The following is a 19245-nucleotide window of genomic DNA, read 5'->3' on the forward strand; positions in this document are numbered from 1 at the left end:
CATCAATGGGTATAAAATTAATGAGTGAAAGTACAACGAGAAATGAGACTGAGATATTTATAGTTTCAAAGAACTTTCGCATAAGATACTCATTAGTTACAAAAAGAAACATTGTTTATTCTACAAAAGAGATCAGTAGGAACCATTTAAGTGATGATGGGACAGATACTGAGTATCCAGATAAAATGCACAGAGAAGAACAAAACTTCACTTCTGCAGCATTTCTAACAAAAATGAATAATCTGCATCTAGTTATGAGGAAAGAGCACACAAATCCAAGCTGAGGAACATTCAACCAATACGCTATAATTTACTAGCTTGGAAAACTGTCAAGGTGCCAACAGATAAGGAAAAACTAAGCAACTCTTCCAGATTAAAGACTAAAGAGCCGTGAGATGAAACTCTTGTGTGACTTGGGAATGAACCCTGCACCAGGTAAAGGACCTCACGGAGACAATGGACAAGATGTGCATAAGGTTTGTAAATTAGGTAATATATGAATCAATGTAATTGTCCTGATTTTGATCATTTTACTGTGGATGTAAGAGAATGTCCTTGGTTTTAGGAAATACACGCAGAGGTATCTGGAGGTAAGAGAGGCATCGTGTACAACTTTATCACATGTTTCAGGGGGAAAAAAAATTAGATGATAATAGATATAAAATATGGAAGGAAGGGGACACGAATAACAAGTGTAGTAAAATATTAACTAAATAAGTAAAATAAGTAAACCAAATAAGTAACATAAGTGTAGTAAAAATAAGTGTAGTAAATTCGTATCAACATTTGGGAAATCTGGGTGAAAGGTATATGGGATTTTTTGTACAATTTTTCCAACAGTTTTGGATATCTAATATTATTTAATATATTTTACATACATATGCATATATTCATGTACTGGTGAAAAACTTTCTGTAAAAAACAGATACATCTCTAAATCATTATCTGTAGAGGCTATACAGGAGTCCACTGTTGAATATACCGAGTTAAATATGAGTCATTTAACACTGCCAACTCTGCCACCCGCAACGCCTAAATATTTGAGCATATGCCTGTGCATACTGTTTATTACAGCAGAATTCCCAGAATAAAATACCTCTCTTGAAACAGGGATTTTACTTGAATTTGAATCAAGTTTCTATCAAGATATCTAGAGACAGCAGACAATCTAACACGTAACTTAAAAATAAATCAAGTCTTTAAATGCCTCAACCTTACCCACCTGTCTGGCTAGTGGGGCACCTGTAGAGCAACGAAAAAGAAAATGATGATTACAAACCTTTATATTGTCACTAAGAGATCGAATTTGTGCCTTATTTACTTTACTTCCATTGACAGACTTTAAACAGAAAATGAGGAGCACCTGGCTGTCTCAGTAGGCAGAGTACATGACTCTTGATCTCGCGGTTGTAACTTCAAGCCCCACATTGGGCGCAGAGATTACTTTAAAAAAAGATATTTAAAAAAAAAAAAAAAAGAAAAAATGAAAGTGAGAGCAGAAATACAAAGAGAAAACAAACTACCCCCGCCTGCTTCTACAGAGACAGCAAACTGGATGACAGAAACAACAGGAGTCATACTTATTTATAACATGACACACACGCCAGCAAGTAAAAAGGCAACTAATATTTTAAGGAACTTCGGGGAGAAGGGTGGAAAGGATAATGCATGCGACAATGCAGGGATTTCCACACTTGAGTGGACAGAGCCATGCTTCTGGCCTGAACGTGCAGATGGCCTGCTGGGCCTGGGCCTGGGGTTGGGCGTGGGGCTGGGCCCGGGGCTGGGGTCAGCTAGAACCACCGCTGGAGCAAACGTTCCCGTTGGTACAGCTCTGAAAGCACAGGGGAAGCTAAGCCAGGCCCTTCAGAGCCACTGAGGCTCTGGGCTCAGAGTCTGTACAAGTGCATCAAAGAACACACAGGCCGGGGCACGTGGGTGGCTCAGTCGGCTGAGTGGCCAACTTCCGATTTCGGCTCGGGTCATGGTCTCAGGATCATGGGATCTAGGCCCCCATTGGGCTTCGCACTCAGTGAGGAGGCTGCTTGGGATTCTCTCTCTCTCTCTCTCTCTCTCTCTCTTCCTCTGCCCCCTTCCCCACTCACGTGTGTGCACCCACACTCGCTCGCTCTCTCAAATAAATTAATAAATAAAATCTTTGTTAGAAAAGGAGCAAGCAGTCAATGGTCACTGTGACTTTCAGGAGGTTCAACATGCCCCTCGTCACCATCAAGGACAGTATTTGTGGAGCCTCTAAGAATGTACGTAAAGTCTTATTCCCCAGTTTTATATAAATTAGCTGCATAAATGTACATGGAAATAATCAACAAGAAGCCCTTGTCGGATGAGACTCTCCGAAAACTGAGACTGGAAGAACCTGAAGGTGGAGGATATGCCTGTCCGTATTACATCTGCCAAGCACGTGACTGCCTAACTGGCTGCAACGCATTTTTTGAATGACATATAGTAACATCTCTCGTTTTTCACCATGAGAATAAGATAACAGTGAATGATGCCACCATCTGAAAATACTATGCTGAACATAAAAGAACCGGCTTCAGAGTTCAGTCTGACACCGCTTTTATAAAAGGAAATGGTTAATTTTTATGTGTTCATATTTTCAAAGTACACATAAACAGAAAATCTGGTCAATGTATCATCAGTTAGAAGTAAATTTAAATTCCACTAACCATCAAATAAGCAGTTAAATTTAGTAATACATGCTTGCACTATTTTATCTGTATGTGTGTGCCCACTGTACACTTTCTCCTAAAACAAAAATGGACGTAAAAAACAATACTGTTTTTAAGTTGCTTCTTTATAGTGAACTGTGTCATGACTTGTAGTAGTTATTTTCATGACTGCATAAAATATTTTTAATCAAAAGTATGTATCACACAATAAACATTCATTCAAAATCGTTATACTAATAGAAGCTGCATGGAAACGCAGTTTAGTCAAAATCTCCAAGTCTGAACTCTTGTAATGAGAGCAACTATTGACACAGATTTCTGAGTTACTTCCCAGCATTTCATTCCTACCACCAGTGGAAAGCTTTCTAAAATACCCAGAGTTCTCCAAATCTCAAAAGCTGCTAACTATGATCACTCTTTCACCTTTGAAGTAAACTATGCTTTGCAAAGTAATCACACTTCTAATATGTAAACTATCATAAAAATAAATCAATGCCACACTCAAGTTTTTAAAACTCTGATTTTAAGGGCAGGCCAAATTTAGCTCTGAGGAGTAATGTCTACATAGAATTTTGGTTCAATGGAAGGAGTAACAAACCGGATCAAGTCAGTGAGCTGATGTACTTTTATTAGGCAGAACTTCCCCTCTTCTAGTCTTGGCCTGTAAGTGCTCATGGCAAGGCCAAAAACACTTGTTTAGTAAGAAGGGTCCCATTATACTCATTTTATTCACTGCCTCATAGGCAGTTCTAATTTACACCTGGTGTCCCAGCACAGTTATTAATAGCACTCCCTTTCATTCTCAAAAATATTCTGGTTTATACAACAAATTATCTGGTAACTGACTTCAGGTTTCCAAGAAGTTACTGTGGACACTTCTTTTGAGATAATGTGTATATTACTGAGATAATATATATATTACTGTGATTATTAATGCTAAATAGGATCCTCTTCTTTACAAAATCACATTCTCTCCAAAGATCAGATGCATCATTCTTTCAGAATTTCTTTTTTCACATTAGGAGACATTAACACCTAATTCTACTTTTTATTGCTTTTTCTAAATTCCTTCTATTTTTTTCACATCTTGGTATGCCAACATCCCAATATGTTTAATATGAACAAAAAAGAGGGAAAAAAACACCAATAAATGAGCTATGTAGGGTTGTTATCGGATACAAAGAGGTTAATCAACAAAATCAGGATTTCACAGTGAAGAAGCAAGGCCACCAGCTTCAGGGAGATAGACAGGTTTTCACTGCTAACCCAAAGTAAAGGGTGCCTACGAAACCCCCAAAATGGTGTAAAGCAAAGAAGCAATTACCATTTTGTAAAAGCCAAAATCCTCTTTGGATTTCTTTCTATTAGCAAAAACTGGTACTCTAAAGCAGGTCTTTCATAAAGACAAGTGTGTAACACGAACTTTCTGAGAGCAAGGGAAACCTGTATTAAGAACCTCAAGAATTCTCTACTGGTAAATGTTCTTTCCAGACTGCAACTTTCCTGACGTGGCTGACATCTCCAAGTCCTGAGTATGGTGTATGGTCTACTTCATCAGAATGGACTTCTCTGGTAGTCCCATGATTTAATCATTTTTGAGAAAGTATTATAAATTATACTCTATGTGTTAATGATGAAAATAAGTGGACGGTTTGCTATGCCCATTTTCAAAATGGTGGTGAAAGAATCCCAAGTGTACACCACAGGGCCAGAAAGTGATTTGTGGACAGCAACTTACATCTAATTTCTAGAAAAGTCATTTCAAAGTCTGTGGGTGCAGAGTGCAACATATACATCTGCCAATTAGTTCAAACTGGCTTGATAAATGCTATGACAACCATGGGGCAGGACCCAGATGCAGACATACAGTGATGAGACTGAGGGTCGACACACCATCATGGTCAACACACCATGTTATAGCAGGGCTTCCCAAGTCCTGCAACCCTCTTGGGACAGGGGAGCAGTCCTACAGAAGCTGGGGCGGGGGAGGGGGGTGTCCACCTGCCACTCCCCCCTTCCAGGAGAGCTGGCTGGGCTAGTTAATTATAGATGTATCAATCTCAGGAGAGGGGCATTGTTACCTAATTCACCAGCGAAATCCTAGAAGCACTTGTGCGGATACAAACTGATTAAATTACTATGCAGTGTTATCTAGCTTTCTTTCTAAAAGCCACAGGTGTCAAATGAGGAGGTGTGTATGTAAATTTGTCCTGAGATACTTGGGAGTAGACCAGGCCAGCCATTCACTTCTGTGTGAGGAAGAATTTTATTTATTTATTTTTTTAATTTAGTGAGTTCTTCCAAGACAGGGGAATCAGGTATTTGCAAAGCATCAGAAGTTCCACAAGTCACTGCCCCAGGCATCTGGGTGGGTCTTCAAATTAATAAATAAGGGACAGAGAAAGCAAATTAAAGAAACATTTATGCTGAAATTTCATGTGCCTGAAACATTTAAACAGGCAGGAACTTAGTAAATCCAATACCCCAGCCTGCAAAAGAGCACGTGTGTCTACAGGAAGCCCACGAGAATGAAGCTGCAAGGGGGCTAACACCAATCTCTCCTCTGGCTCAAATCAAACAATAGACTGTGTGTGTGTGTGTGTGTGTGTGCACTCATTTTTTAAAAGTAATCTCTTATAAGCAAAGAGATACACCAATTTTTCAAAATTTGTGTAAGTCACTAACTTTATGCTTTTCTTTTCTTGATATTACGTCTGTCATTAGGCTTCCTTACACAACCGAGTGGGTTTTCCCGCTAGCTGGATGGGTCTGCCTAGTGCAGTCCTCACTCTCTCCAAGTACCCCATCAGGGCCATGTTAGCAAAGACCACTGGGGATTAAGGAAACATTCCCTTTAAATAGTCATCTTCCCTTTATTCAAAATTAGTACCCTACATTAGACCAAGCCCATAACTTTCCTTTTCATAGATTCATTCACCAACTACTATGTAAACTAGCTTCTGTTGACCAAAAAAGGCCAATCGTCTGTGCCAGATATGAACTAACTTCTGAACACAGTCAGAATGGCAGCACCTCAGTTCTCTGCAATCCCAGATGAACTACAGACCTCTTTAAAGCCTAGGCTGGCAGAAATAGCACCAAATACATTCCGGAGAGCGTGAAAATGAACGGCACTCACACGTAAATCCACCCAGTGCCCTGGTCATGTGTCAAGCTAAGATGGGAATTATCCAACTTCTCCAAGACCACATACTTACTTAGGATAAAGAGGAACTGCTATTTTTGGGTTTTTAAGGATTAACCCTTTCCCAGCTCTCTCCAATCCAATTTGACAGAAATACTGGGTGCTTGGGAACAGATAAAAATTTCAACAACATTCCACTTGCAGTCGGACTAGAGATTTTAGTCCAGATTTGATAATAAAAATAGCACCGAATATTAAACGGTGGGAGAAGTCCAAGACTTTTATGTGATATTCAAAAGTAGACAAAGGCTGTAAGTCCTATGCCAACATCCTCACTGCAGAATAATTTCACATATAGACACATTTTTACAGTACTTTATGATAGAGAAAAACACTAAAAATAGAGATAAACATAATTCAAAAGTAATGTGATTCCATAACTCTTACACCAAACTGGCAATTTGTATGAGTTTTTCAAAAGGAGAATCAGAGCCAAACTTGTAACATCTGTAGTAAAAGCCCAAGACCAACATTAAAGAATTATTCATGGAAAAACATTTTCACTACAATGAGCCAAAGCTCAATTGCTAAAAATACATGTAATGTGCACACAAGTGCACGGGTTTACTAAAGTATTCATTTCACAGTATTTCAGCTTGAACTACATCACTGGACGCTCCCCACCCAAACATTCCAGGCTAAAAAGCAATATAGGATTCAATCCATAGGACAAACCTGGAAACTAGTGAGGAATTACAGCAGAAAAGCTGAAAAGCAGAGCTAGGTGATGGAGGAGCCAGACGTCACTGATGGGACTGCCTCCTTCCTCTCCTTTACAATCCCTGTTTATAGGTTACCAGCAATGGTGCAGCGGAAAAGGATGAAAATGAAGGCAGAAAGAGCATTCAAAAATAGGAAACATCTTTCAAAACATTAGAGTCTGTGTAAGGAATGGAAAATAATGGGTCTGATTTTATAGGTCACAAAAAAATAATAAATTGTATCAATTTATACTCCTTTCTACTGAATTGTTTAACTTAGAAGTTCCAGCTGAGCAGGGCCGCCCGGGTGACTCAGTCAGTTAAGTGTATGACCCTCAATTTCCACTCAGGTAATGATCTCGGGGTCATGAGATCGAGCCCCAACGACACCCGGCATGGAACCTGCTTAAGGTTCTCTCTCCCTCTCCCTCTGCCCCTCCCCTCACGCACATGTGCTCTTTTTCTCTCACACACAAAAAAATTTTTTTAAGATTTTTTTTTAAGTTCCAGGGGCGCCTGGGTGGCACAGCGGTTAAGCGTCTGCCTTCAGCTCAGGGCGTGATCCCGGCGTTATGGGATCGAGCCCCACATCAGGCTCCTCTGCTATGAGCCTGCTTCTTTCTCTCCCACTCCCCCTGCTTGTGTTCCCTCTCTCGCTGGCTGTCTCTGTCTCTGTCAAATAAATAAATAAAATCTTTAAAAAAAAAAAAAAAGATTTTTTTTTTAAGTTCTAGCTGAGCAGTGATGAGCAGGGACCAGGAACTAGGTTCAAATCTCTCCACCCTTAACCAACTCTGGCCTTGGGCTACTTAACTACGCCGTACCTCAGTTTCCTCGTCTGTGGAGTGAGACTCATAGTACACTCATTAAATAAGTGATGGCAACAAGAACAGCGGTGGCACAGCAGTGACCACCAGGAAGGGTGAGCCGACACCACGGTCACTCTAAGATCACCGGAAACTACATCAGAGATTTACTCAACTCCAACAAGTGCACAGTTTGTCCTTTTCACAAAAGTGTGTTTTAAACTTTTTATTCCGGGTCACCTAACAGAAGCCACAAATAAACACCAGTGATCTTATAAAATTTGTATTCACATATTAGAAATTATAGTCCAACCTGATGTTTCAGTCCAACTTCTCAGCTGGTGAGGAGAAAAGCGAGGCTATAATTATGAAAAAAGCAAAGATGGATTCAAGCTTCCTGTCAGCAAACTAAAAGAATGGGGTCTGCTCCCAGCTCAACCAGAAATTGCTCAGCGGCAGAATAAAAATTTCAATGACAAAACACACTTATCCCTGTGAGAAAGGCAAAGCCCTCCTTTTATTATTTTAATAATTCCTCCCCCCCTTCCCCTATGTCTCTTTCTCTCATTGTTTTACAAGAAAATACATCATTTTAATAATCAGGAAATCCACAAAATGTAACACCTAAATAACAATAATTCCTTGAAGCATTCCATATAAAACAAGCATTCATCTCCTCTTTTACTCAATGGGGGTTCTATGTGGAATCTATTTTAAATAAAAATTCAAATGCAAGTCTCAATCCTAGTGTCCATTTTTTCTTCATAAATTCAAAAATTCTAAAGACAAAAGAAACACAATTTGTTCAGATTAAATAGGACTGACTGTGATCGCTAAACATACACACTCCTGGTACAATGATCTTCGAAAACACAGACTCAAAGGTACACCCCAAACAAGAGCCGATTAGATGCCAGATACAGTGCCAAGGACTGTGGGCAATAAAAGTGAATCAAACAAAGCCCATGACACACGTTTACAATTTCACAGAGAGAGCGGCAATTCTCTTTGCACCTTAGAGCCTCAACCACCAACAATAAACCACCTGGTAATTTTTACCTTTTCTTAAAAATCCTTCCTGCCCCTATTAACTGTTTGTTGGAGAATACATCTGCAGTCCTTGCTAATACTATATACTGCATTTTGAAATGGTGGGGGGGAAATGGCATATAATACATTCCAGAACTTACCAACTTATTGTACTTTGACATTATAATTAGACACATAAGAAAGACCAAAACTGGCATTCCGTAAAATACTATCGAGTTCCCATTCATTAAGCTAGGCTGCTCTGGCCAAGTAACTTTCACCTCATGACCCTCCCACACGAGGGTATACATCTTGCTATTACCAAACCCTCATGCTCCAATTTGCTCAAATATTACTAAACATTCACATAAAACTTTAACCATGGCTTTACCCACCATGAAGGCAGCACTGGCTCACACTGGCATAACAAAACTGTGAGTCGCTAGGTCCAAGAGTCACAAACAGCAAATGGTGGTCACTGTCATACAAAGGACAGGCCACCACTTCAGAACTTTCACAAGTAAACCCAAGTGCCTCTGTTCAGGTGAGGATGACCCTGCCCGTTCCACGGCGACTCAAAGAACCACCAACCAGAATGTTCCATCAGGGCACCAGGGATACAGCCTTTCACTTCAATTTCAAATGAGTCCAAATTTAGACTGTGCTCTGGAACAACATGAAAAACTATCTTGAAGCATGTTTTTATAGTTCTCTAATATCCATTGGATGACTCACAGTTCTGTATCATAGAGGCCAGGTACTTTTATTTCTAAAAAAGGAATATGTTTGAGTGTTGGGGGGGCCGACCTAGTGCTCTAAAGCTTGGTGACTAGGCAAGAAAAACAAGAGAGAAGCTGGTTCATCTCCAGCTCAGGAAAAGTGATTCTAAGGACCAAAGGCTTATTTAAAATGTCACACTTAAGTTTGCAATTTATTTTCCAGCATAGTCTCATGAATTCAGTCAACATATAAACACTACTCAGTAGTGCTAATTGGTTCTACCTCTTTAAAGTCTGTTTAACAAGCTATTCAAAACTCCCTGGTCCCAAGCTGCCTAAAAAAATATTTTGAAAGCATTTACTAGGGCACAACTAGGAATCAGTTTTTCCAGCAGTTCTTCCCAGGGTGAAATACTCAGAACAGCAAAACAGTCTTCTCTGATTGAAAGAAGAAAAACCTCACACTCCGCACCTCCTACTCCATGCCTACCACCTACAACGGGTCTATGCATTGGGGAAGGTTCAGAAGTATCAAGGAATCATCAAGGAAGTAACAGCTGTCTCACTTTTTTTTTTTTAAAGATTTTATTTATGTATTTATTTGAGAGAAAATGAGAGAGAGAGAGAGCACGGTGCGAATGAGAGGGGGGAGGGTCAGAGGGAGAAGCAGACTCCCCACTGAGCAGGGAGACTGATGCGGGACTTATCCCAGGACTCCAGGATCATGAGCTGAGCCGAAGGCAGCTGCCCAACCAACTGAGCCACGAGGCGCCCTATCTCACTTTACAAATGACAGAAATCAACCCATTTATCAGAAGAACAGGACAGATCTGCATGTTGCATTTAGATTTTCTACAGATGTATACTCAGACTATGGGATTATTTCCTAACTATCCATAGTTTGGTTAATCCCGTCAAAGCATTCCTAATACAGTATGTCAAATACAATAAATGCAACACCAATGCTCCCTTTGCTAACTCAAATCACCTGTAGAAAAAAACAATTTAAGAACTATGAACAAGCCCTATAAGCCATCAAATAAACATTGGAGACAATTGTATCTCCTGTTAAAAGTTCTATTACTGGCCATCAAGTGCTTAATATACACTCATAATTTTAGACAAGGCAACAAAAAATGTTAGTGATTATTAAATGCAAGGCTTAAAAACTTACCTGGCAAAAGTTAAGGCTACATAAACAGGCAAATGCTTTTCTGCAACTGGCAGTAAGAAAATGCTTCATTTAAATTTGTTATGAAAATACATGTCATGAATTAGCCAAATTCAAGCAAGTTTACTTCTAATTAATTAAGACAGCTTCCAATTTTTTTTTTTTTTTAAATTTCCCCATGTACCCAGAAGTCACCTTCCCATCAATTTGGTCTTTTTTCCCCTCTGTGTTCTCCCAAACATTATTTCCACTTATCTTTTAGCACCTCCTCACCCTTTCGTAGGTGTTTGGCATCAGAACAGCAATACCAATTCCTTCCTGCTCCTCAGCCTGGAAGCCGTCTCTGCAGCCACAGGTGTGGCAGGCCAGTGGCACAGAGGCAGGGATGCAGGGGGGATGGGGGGCAGTTGGTAAGCACAGGAGGGGGTGGGTACACAAGGGGGGCAGGTGCACACAGGAGGTGGGTATTCAGACAGGTGCGCAGGAGGTGCGGGTAGGCCCGGAGGTGGGGCGCAGGTGCATAAGCATGGCAGGTATGCACCTGGGCAGATGCGCACAATGGGGCATGTGAGCATACGGGTGGAATGCAGGTGCACACAGAAGGCGGGGAGCACAGAGCCAGGTGTGGACAGTACTCTCTACCAGGGCGTGGTGGCCAATCTGGGCCCGGGAGCTTGCTCAGAGCCCGGCACACCTGTTCTCACTGCCAGGTTTAATAATTTTATGCTGGTCATGTCTTTCAGCTGTGCATGAGAGCTGGTCCACCATGAACAGAATGTCTATCCCACTTAGGACTTGGAAGAACATGCACTGTCAATGTTTTTATGTAGTTATTTTTCAGTTGATGTCAATAGTCTTCAGGATTCAATTTGGAAGAAAACAACAGGACCAAGCTCTCCCATAATCCTCTATAACTTCGTTTTGTTTTGGCTTATAGTTTGAGAACACTCACTATTGCCTTTTTAGGGGCGAGGACAGACAGAAAAGGATGGGTAAGAAGGCAGGGAGAGGGGAGCCCTAATTTTATGGGAAGAAAGCAGAAAGATCCAGGTGTTCTGGTTCAGTCTCTGAAAATGACTACAATGCCTTTGAGATCTGGCAGCCCACTTATATTTTAGGGAAATCCAGCCACCCCAGTCTCCCACACACACACACAATCTCTCCACTCCAGGGTCTATTGATCATCTGCCTGAGAATCATTCCCAGGGCTAGGTTAAACAGAATGCTTCATTCTTCTTTAAAGCGCAATCATTTAAACAAATCATTTTTTTATCTCTTTGAGTAAGGACGCTACGGAATGTAGGATGCACTAAATGTTTAATAACAGCTTTTTATTGGGAGGGGAGAGGATATTAATGCATTAGATAAACATCTGTATTGAAAGATGCACAAAGATTTCAGAAAGTTACAGTGTGTACAGTTACTCATCACCTCAGATACTGATACAGATAGACACTGGACTCATAAAAGTATTGGTAAATTTTTAGAATAAGTTTTATAAACATTGGAATTCAGAGCAATGACCTAATGAGTAGAGCCATGAAAGTCTAAACTATAGGAATCGTGGGTATAAACATCCTATGTACTGAACACTGGGAAGAAATTTTAAGTATATGGGCTAAAAGCAGCTCATAAGTTTTAAATCATGACAAAAATCACCACAACTTCTACAAATAATTACCACTAATGGTTTTAAACAATCTTTCCCCCTTCCCAGTGTCTATATTTGTCACTTCACTATACTCATCAACACCCATGACCCCTTAGGTGTTTCTGCAATCACACACTCAAAACCCAAGACCCAACAGTCAAAAAAAAAAAAATTACAATATTTTAAATCCCAAACGAGCTTGATGATGTAAAAATGCTGAACACCCAAAGGCTACAGGGTACACTCATAGAAACAGACTATAATGCCTATTCCTCAGTCCTGGGGTCCATTCACACCCAGCACTGTCCGTGAACCACTGAGGCCAGAAGGGATCCTGCACACGGAGGCCCCAGCCACCCAGCCACCCAGCCTGGCACAGGGGGCCCACTGAGCAGGCTGCCCAAGGAAAGGAGGCTGCTCGCAGGACAAGTCTGATCTTTGGTTAGGATTCAGAACAGCAAAAGTGATTAATGAGCTGGAAGATGACAAGTGATGTAGAAAAACATGGAAATCACAGGTAAAAGCATAGTTGAGCTGGAAGAGTGTCCAAATGGATGAAAACTGACCCACAAAGTGTCCACTCTCACTCCCACTAACTTCAATATTTTCCTGAAACATCAAGAACTTGCCACATGCAATATGGACTGAAAAGAACCATGAGAGTACAAGTGTTTTACAACAGAAGTTTATTTCAGGAATATTTATAAGATACTAAGATGCACTCTTTCCTCTCAAACGTACATGTGTTAATCGTACGAGGACATAAACAGCTAGCAAGGGAAAGAGGACTCCTCCAAAGCAATGAGTTCCTGAATCACAATAGAGAGCTAATATTAAGCAAATGAAATCATGATCCAGTCCACTGAAACCTTCTAGTTTTCTCAACATGACAAAAATCACAAGTTCAAAGCCTCGACAGCATTGTCAAGTGCCTTTAATAGATCAGAGAACAGTGAAAGGCACCTTGCAGAATTGAAACTCTGTGATGCAAAGACTGGACAGAGGCCACGGAGCAGGGGACAGCCTCGCAGCCATAGGACACAGCGTTTCCTGCAGCTGCCAGTGTCTTTTTGTTGAGAGAACACACAAACAGCGTGCAGTATTCTCTTCAACTCCCCAAACGTTGCTACCGCTGCTAAGGTGAGCAGCAAAACTCTTCTAACAAAAACATCTCAAAATCCCCAAAGGATGAAGTCTGCGAGGCATTCAGTTAGCAACCTGCTGGATTTGCAGTAGACATGGAACCCAGCTACCCGAACACACGGCATGCTCTGGGACGACTGCCCGTCTGGCTTAGGAACTCTGAAGTCAAGGTCAATCAGAAGTCTTCATTAATAAACCATAGAGCACAAGAAAGCTGGACTGAGAACCCTGCATTTTTTAATTTGGGGGCTCCATCTTTCCTTTACAAGCCATATACTCTTGGGTAGTATTTTTTAAAAACGAATACATTCAAAGTGAAACAGCCACCATTTGTCTAGGGTGAAGTTGGCAGCATCCACAGGACCCCCGTTCCCCAGCAAACAACCCTCCAGAGAGGCCGAATGGTGCAGCTGGGAGTGGCCACAGCTGTCCCTGTGTGCCCTGCTGCCTTCCTCAGCCAATGAGAAGGGGAGGTGGCACTAAGCTTTGTTCCACCCAAATGTGAAATCGATGTCACTGTGGAGGAAAAAAGAGGGAAAAAAAAGAGACTCTGGTGGTTAAGTAGCTGTGATGAATTGAGTTTTTTTCCTCTTTTTAATTGTTTAGGGTAATTTCAGGGTTGGGGGATGGGGAATTTTTTATGCAAATAAAGGAATATATAACAAGTACTACTTTGTTTAAACTAGTAACTTTCAGGGGATGCATTAATTCTTCTGAAAGAACACATTACATTTTTTAGTAAATTGATGTCTTTGTAACAGTCTTTTTAAAAAGAGGTCTCCCAGAACATTATTTTTTCATGATTTAAATTACCACACATGCACAACTAAGTTCCACACAAGCCCAGGGGCCCAGACACTGAGTCACAGCTTTCAGTCAAGGGAAATTAAGGAAGCTCCATTGTGACTAGCTTTACAACGTCTGCAGACGTCCAGGCGAGAGGGACAAGGAGATTGTCCTGGCTCGGAGGACTAATGCCTGTGGCCAGGGACTGGAGGGAGGAACACGCCTGTATTTGTCTCCCTGCTCTAGAAGGAGGTCAATGGCAAAGCAGAGATTTTCAGCAGTGTTTGCTCCCATCCTCCTTACCAATCCTCTAGAAAATCAGAGGAGAATTAAAAAAAAAAAAAATCATCAGAACTTTAAATTCATACGCAGAGAGCACTTCACCTATCAGGAGAAATTAAGTCCTTAAACTCTAGTGAGCTTTCCAATAGGTAATTTCCTACGAAGAAAAAAATGTAGAAATCTCATAAGATTTAGTCATAGAGAAAAGGACATAAAGTTTAACACTGTCCTTTCTAATTAGTGCTATTTTCTCACAAACCAAGCTCCTACAAGTAAATTTCTGATTTTTATACTTCAATCTTTATCAAAATTAAGGCATAGAATTTATACTACCATTTAATCATATCTTATTACAAGGGAGATTTTTTAGCCTGCTCTATGGGCAAGTGAGAAGGAACTGCATTGTTTCGATAAGCCGATCACATCTAAAACAATGACTGTCTCCTCGCTTTGAAAATTTCACTATTTCATCCAAGCTCCACACTGTTTCTATCAGATACAAGTTTGCCCCAAAGTTGAAGGATGTCCATCGGGCAATCCTGGGACTGATCATAAGACACACGGTACCAAAATCCTGTTTTGGTCAAAGATGGTACTGGCAGAAGTCAAAGGGGGTCAGCGGGTAGAAGGTGTCCCCACTTCTACAGAGCCTGACACAGGGTGCAGGGGCAGCAAACAGCAGGTGCCTATACATTTCACTGATGGCCCCTCCCCTTGGCACTTGCTAGCAGTGACTCAGATATCCAGATACAGGAGTCCTAGTTCTCAGACCTGCAGACCACACAACTCAGGGAAATCATCGCTGTGTTGGGTGAAAAAAATACTATCCAACAATCTGAACAGGAATAACTGAAAGAAGATGAAATTCAATGATATGTGTGAAGTTACATTTACATTCAAAATATGTATTGCTTAAATACAAGGTCAGGAAGGAGCTGAGTGAAAGGAAGGAGATAATGAGACAAAAAACACGAGGCATCTGGAGAGTTCCAAGAGCCGGAGCTCTGACAGGAACGGGTCGGAGTAGTGGGGACGCTGCAAGGTTCACAAAGGTCGGACCTGGGATCCTGTGAACCCACCTCAGTGCGAAGAGTGGAAGCTAGTGGGGGACAGTGAGGGAAAGTGTGGATGTTTGAAGAAAGACTGTAAGGCCAAGAGGGACCTGCTCACCATCTTCATATACTTCAAAGGCTCAGCAGAAAAGAGCTTTCGCAGTTCCGAACACTCGGGCACCATCGGAAAGAGATTCCAACTTCTGCTGAGTGTTGAGTTGGAAGGGACAGGGGACTGAAAATAAAAGGTTATGCTTATGTTTAGGAATGTCTCCCCTTGCAAGTTGGAGGGTATCTCTCTGGCCTGTGGCAGTCATTCTTAACAGTGAACTCTGAGCCTTGCTTGGGTCCACAAAAAGGATGAGGCCGCCTCCCCTCACTGGTGTGCTCTCAGCTTGGGGTGCAAGAAACCTGCTCTAAACACCGCACTTCGCAAGATACAAGTCCCGCATTTCTATTCGCCCTCTCTGTTGCCCCATCTCACAAGAAACCTCTCAAGACCCCTATCCATGAAAATTCAGCTCACATGTTAACCTTTAAACTGTATGACCGTCATGAGCCCTTGAAAATCGTTAAGGATATAACTGAAAAGAGAAAAACCACATCATTTTTGGAATTGGATAATTTTTCCTAAAAGGCTGTAATTACAAATTTGTACACACAGTCCCAAGTTCATGAACCAAAATACATTTTTGGCAAAACTGAATATCACTACTACGTATCAGGAATAAGGTAAATCCCAAAAAAGAGTTTCAGCTTCGGTGTTCTTCATCTGTGCTGTGGCATTAGTGTCTCAAACCTGCTCTGTGACACCGACTGCACGTCCACTCTGCTTCCCCTCACGGTGAGCACCACACAAGATGCGAGGCCCTGACATCACGGACAAAGGAACCCTGTCAGCTAGGCTACACCGGGGTCCCCACCCGGCGCATAGCTGCCTCCAGCAATCACACATACCAGCCAGTTCCTGCAGGGAAGGATGTTCAGCTCCAGGGCCAGGAGCAGAGGGGCTGTGGGCCGGTGAATTCAAGTCACATTCTAGTTGGGGGCGGGGGGAGTCTGCCTTGCAAGGCCTGTTTCCACTCCCCAGCCCTGAACCACTGCTCCCCTCCAACCCTATCTGCTCTATACTCAGAATCTTCTCCCTGAGCCCCCTTACCCAGGCTGGAACCTCCCATATACCTTGGTTATACCTCTTCACACACATCCCACGACTGGGAGGTTGGCAGGAAGAAACACTAAAATTTGAGGAAGACAACAGAGTACCAGAAAACGAACACAATAAGCTTCAGAGTTAGATCGAGCCAGTTCTAGATCCCAGCACTTCCACATTTCCTTGCCTCACAGCCTTCAGCAAATTAAGGGGTTAATGTCTCTCTGAGTCTTGCTTTATAGCCTTCTCATCAATAAAATGAAGAGAATAACAGTATCCATATAGGAGATGGAAATGACAGCATCTATGTAAAAGGCTCCCTGGGAGCTCCACACAGATGTAAAACACAGAAGCAGAACCTTGGTTCTCACCCTCCAGGGAGCGCGTGCTCTGTAAGCAGCAGCTACCATGCGAACGTGCCTTGCACCACAGAGCCAGAACACGGCGCTCTCTCTTCTGATTTCCTGTTCTTTCCACTGTGCCCAGTCAATACTCCTGCTATCTGTTCACTCAGACTCTTGGCTGAAACACTCTAACTTGTCTTTAAATACTCCCAACACTGGTCTAAAGCAAAGTGAGGAGGAGGGAGCCAGAGCATTCACGGTGTGCTGAAATGGCCCAATGTACACCCGTGCCCCATGTGGGTGGTCCCGTGAGCCATCGCAAGGACCACCTGGCCCAGAAACTCTCCAACCTGATCACAGGCCTGCCACAGCCCTTCACGAGCTGGTACGAGCATCACAGATGCTCAGCCTGGACTGATCGCAGGATGACTGTGGGGTGCTAACAGCCAGCGCCAGGATCTCTGGGAGCCAACGACACTAAATGGGGACAGATAAGTAGCTCCCAGTCTCGCCTGTGCTGGGTGATGCAACTCGCTGTCCCGCGGTGTCCATAACGCACGGAGTGCTGCTCCACCTTCAGTTTCGACAACTGCCCAAACCTTCAGACAAGCACTGACACCATCTCAACTGGGCCAGTATCTGAGAGGCTGTCTCCTTTTCAGTGTCCTCTCACACGCTTTAAGGCATCTAAGAACAATCTGGTATCTGTAGAAATAGCAACATTCATTCTGTACCTTCAATAAAGATGCCTTTCTTATTACTTGGAAAAAAGGCTGTAACGCTAGCTGCATGTCCTACAAACAGTAAGAGGCTGAAACATAACAGAAGAAACAAACCAAAAAATGCATTGTAATGCTCCACTGTCAATTTTTTTTCATAATCCATATAATGGAACCAAGGGAAATTCCACAAGTCAGTGTGTATGAATGCTATTTTCCTGCATGTTTTTTTACACCTTAGTTTTTTTTCTGAATATTTCACTGGACAAAATTATATATTTTAGCATACACAAAAAAATCAGCCAACTCAAATAATAGATTTTAGAAGAAAATTAAAACTATCTGGATTCTCATATTCAAAGATCAGACATGTCCTACTTCTGAGATTTTTTTTTTAAAGCTAAAAATGAGATTCTTACAAAAGTTCAATTTAGGTTATATTTTTTTTAAAAAGCAAGCAAGCCTTATTTATTTAGGTAAAAATATTGACAGTTTTCATGTAACTCAATACTCTTACCACAGTTAAAAAAAAAAAAAAGAGTGGTAAAACTCAGTTACCCTCTTTTGCCCCATTCCCTTCAAAATAATCTTTTTTAATCCAATGAGAATAGAAAGCTCCAGGCAGTATGTAATGATCAGTTTGGAAATTCAGGCCACAGAGACTGAAAATATCAGCATGTAACCAGCTTTTTATCTAGGTTATTTCAAGAGGCTGTGCCAGAAAGCTAGGGACTATACTGCACAGGCCTGACTACATCTGTATCACGGTTAATGGTTATTCTACCCAACACACCTTCCAAAATCAAGTGAACCTAAAAACATACAGTATGTACAAAATTCCAGATTTTAAGATATGTTTTAACACATATTACTTCTGATTTATTTACCCACGTGCTTATACTACTAAAGAATTCAGAGGGCAGAGAAAGTAGAAAGAATATATTTTTATTTTAAGGTGGTTAAGGGGCGCCTGGGTAGCGCAGTCGTTAAAGCATCTGCCTTCAGCTCAGGGAGTGATCCCGGCGTTCCAGGATCGAGTCCCACATCCGGCTCTTCCGCTGGGAGCCTGCTTCTTCCTCTCCCACTCCCCTGCTGTGTTCCCTCTCTCGCTAGCTGTCTCTCTGTCAAATAAATAAATAAAATAAAATCTTAAAAAAAAAAAATAAGGTGGTTGAAAATGCATTTAACCTAGCATTACAGAAATTAAGATCAAATACAGAAAAACTGCTCTAACGTTCAGTGAAGCAGTTGTGGGGGGGTTCTACGTGGGGAATCTAGCTGCTGAAGAGGACTTTTCCCTCACTCTGGGACACCAGACCCACTCAGGGGGGATCTCGAGGATGCCGGCCAAGAGGAGGAGAAGACTCTGACCAAAATAACTTCACTCATTCAAACAGGAATGCAGTTAAAAAGTCTTTTTCACCACCCTTCTTCTGTGATTAGGGAGGGAGGGGGTAGCACAAAGACCCCCTTCTGAGTTCATGTAAAGAAGGGTGGGATGCGCGCCAGGTCCCGAGTGTTGACAAATCCTGATTCACGCTCAAGTCACACTTAGCTCACACATAAAATGAGCAATTCAAGCCCTTGAGCTGGGGGGCGAGGGGAGGAGCTCTGACGGAACTCCACACAGACCACGACTGACAGGACTGCTGACTCAGCATCACCCCTTCTGACTACTCTTCTCGGCCAGTTGTCAATGCCTTTATGTGTCCAATACTGAATCAAATATCACTTTATCCAAGTTAGGAGCGAGCCACGAGACACTCATCACTGGGAGTCATGAATATCTTA

The 19245-nt window shown here is 41.8% G+C and overlaps 1 protein-coding gene and 1 long non-coding RNA gene across 2 annotated transcripts in view; both read right to left on the reverse strand.

Moving 5' to 3' along the window:
• The window catches only part of TRIO (trio Rho guanine nucleotide exchange factor), a 348230-nt gene that overhangs the window by 297461 nt on the left and 31524 nt on the right, over window positions 1-19245 (reverse strand).
• LOC148108880 (uncharacterized) overlaps window positions 1466-19245 on the reverse strand; it is a 48127-nt gene continuing 30347 nt past the window's right edge. The window contains exon 2 of the long non-coding RNA XR_015726887.1: window positions 1466-18575. This is a non-coding gene — a long non-coding RNA (uncharacterized LOC148108880). The remainder of the gene's footprint in view (window positions 18576-19245) is intronic.

This window comes from Ursus americanus, chromosome 15 (genome assembly GCF_024610735.1).
Source record: "Ursus americanus isolate L20-20 chromosome 15, mUrsAme1.1.p, whole genome shotgun sequence".
NCBI lineage: Eukaryota > Metazoa > Chordata > Mammalia > Carnivora > Ursidae > Ursus > Ursus americanus.